This window comes from Melitaea cinxia, chromosome 1 (assembly GCF_905220565.1).
Source record: "Melitaea cinxia chromosome 1, ilMelCinx1.1, whole genome shotgun sequence".
Taxonomy (NCBI): Eukaryota; Metazoa; Arthropoda; class Insecta; order Lepidoptera; family Nymphalidae; genus Melitaea; species Melitaea cinxia.
This window is the reverse complement of record NC_059394.1, coordinates 14,304,135-14,306,703: the sequence shown is the minus strand read 5'-3', so window position 1 is coordinate 14,306,703 and position 2,569 is coordinate 14,304,135.

Below are 2,569 nucleotides of genomic sequence, written 5' to 3'. Positions count from 1 at the left end.
GTATGAGGGTCGAGAAAAGCGAATAATACAAATCAAACCTAATTAAACCAAATTTACGACTAAAATTATGTAATTTTATTATTATCATAAAATGTTTTATTGTATAGAAATTAATCATGTAATGAGATCAAGCTCTGATACACAAGTATCGATAGTTGGTAAAAGATTGGGCCGCAAGTAATTTATGAGTAACTTTTATAACGCATTGTACTAAACGACGCGATAATCAGATTCCATCATCAGAGAATCGATTCTTAAGCCGAATAAGAACTTGGATTGCGTTCCTTCGGCAACGTTATATCATCCGTGTACATATACCTAAATAATAAACATAGACGCCTTATATGTGTTTAGGAGTGGTAGTCGACTTGGGTGGTCTGTCGTGGGCTGTTGGCTAGCAGACAGAATAAGGCCGAGATTTGTGTGATATCGTATCCGCTCCAGTAATAATAAAATAGATAGCGAGTATTTATCTCGCGTCATATCAGATCTAGTGCAGCGGTGCGTCTAGATGCGTCACCTCGTAACATTTTCAACGTCAAGAACCTCATGTGCCGTTGTTATGAGCCGTTGTTATTTATGATGTGCCATAACAACGTATAACGTTATATTTATTCCATTGAATTAATTGAGTTTATTGCACGCTTACAGAATAACGATTATCTTATTTTTGTTATTAGATTTTACTTGTCGTTTTTGTATGTTTAGTTAAGTAGTTACTTTTTAACAATTTCAACAATACGTTAGAACAACAATAGTTTGTTAGGATTTGCTAATAGAACTATTAAATAACAATATTTTTTTATAAGACTAGTATCGTATACTAGTATCGGATAGTAAATTAATGAAATACCCTTTTAGAGGCGTAATACAAAAGCTCGTGTAGAGGTATAAGTATATAGCAACCATCAAATATGCATACAATGTCCATGATTACTTAAACCGGGCAGTTTCGCCCACTCGAAATGTTTACACGCACCCGATTCCGATGTATAATGAAACTGGGATAAGTTACTTAACAAAACAAAAGAGCTCTTTATCAATTACATACTAGTTGTGCCCTGCTTCTTCACTCGCACTGATCATACACATTTGAAATTCGTCGTGAAGTCGTTCCGACCATGGGAAGACGACGTGGGTCCATAGACCCTTCAAACCGTTTTTTTAATGAACTTTGACAAGAGATCGAAAAAATAATGATTTTGTGACTTACCTACGTACATATATTTGTTATAGAATGCTTTTTTTCGCTTCATGACCTGAGTGCAAGTTAGGCTCTCAGGAGATGTTTTTATTTACTTATTACACAACTATCGAAGAAGGGGTTATGTTTGTCGAGCGTGTTTATACGTACCTAAATTTTATGTACCATATTCATCATATTAAACTAAATCGTTTAAACGAGTTGACTGGTTTTAGCATATGATTATATTATGTGAAACTTTTTTATAAATTAACTGTAACTTAGTATATAAGAATCAAATAAGTTTTAAATTTTATTAATTTATGCAATTACGATAAACCTTTCTAACTAAAAAAAAAATAACAACATTACTTTTTTTAACAAAGCCACCTACAGAGGAAAGCAATTATTAGTTTCTCTGAGTATCTAATCTATTTCCTCATTCTTGCGACTGACAGGTAAGTTCCCTATAATTACAGGCTTAGCGCAGTTTTACGAGTCAATAGACTAAGGCTTTATAACACAAAGTCTACGCCGATGACCTTCCAAGAAATGGCGTGCCCCGACAATGTTGGCAGTGACCACCCTCAGAGACGATTGTTAAGTGAAGCTTTGTTAAAGACACTCGACGCCTTTATTTCGTCTTAACAATGCAAATTAAGACATTACGTTCTTCATAATTTCAAAGAACACGTTCCCTATTCGAGAATTTGTACATGCGTGAAATTTGATTTATTCGTTGAAATTTCATATTTCAAAGAATGCGACAGTCTTAGCTACAATCAATAATGATGACGTACTTTCGAGCCGGTTAACATAATTTATTACACACGTCTCGCATATATAATTATTATAATTTGTATGTTATATTTGCCATCGAATCAAGTCACGACGATTTAAAAATCAAATCATTGACCGAGGTCGATAATGAGCATGATGTATCTTCTATTCAGTTGTCGTATTGTGATGTCAAGTAACTTTCCAGGGAAGATTACAAGTATTTGCAGTTTGGCGAACAATGTTGCAAATTAAATAAGCAAGCCGAATTGGTAAGACAATCGTTACGGACGCGCGTGCCTGCGTGTATGGCATGCTTAAATCAAACTCATATTGGGTTAATAATAGGGATAATCCGAGTGCATCAGTCGATTAAATTTTAAGCACGTTTCAGTACGCACATTGAAACCGCAAAATAATGCATGATTAATAATTAGGAATATCTACAAACGTATTTTCTATGTTTCATCAGTACATGTAATAAAAATGTAACGGATTGATGTCTGTACACTTAAGATATATAAGAAAAAATATTATTGGGACCTTTATCAACGCAAGTAGCAGCTAAAATAATGATTGTCAGAATTTTTGTCCGTTTGCCTGTGTGTT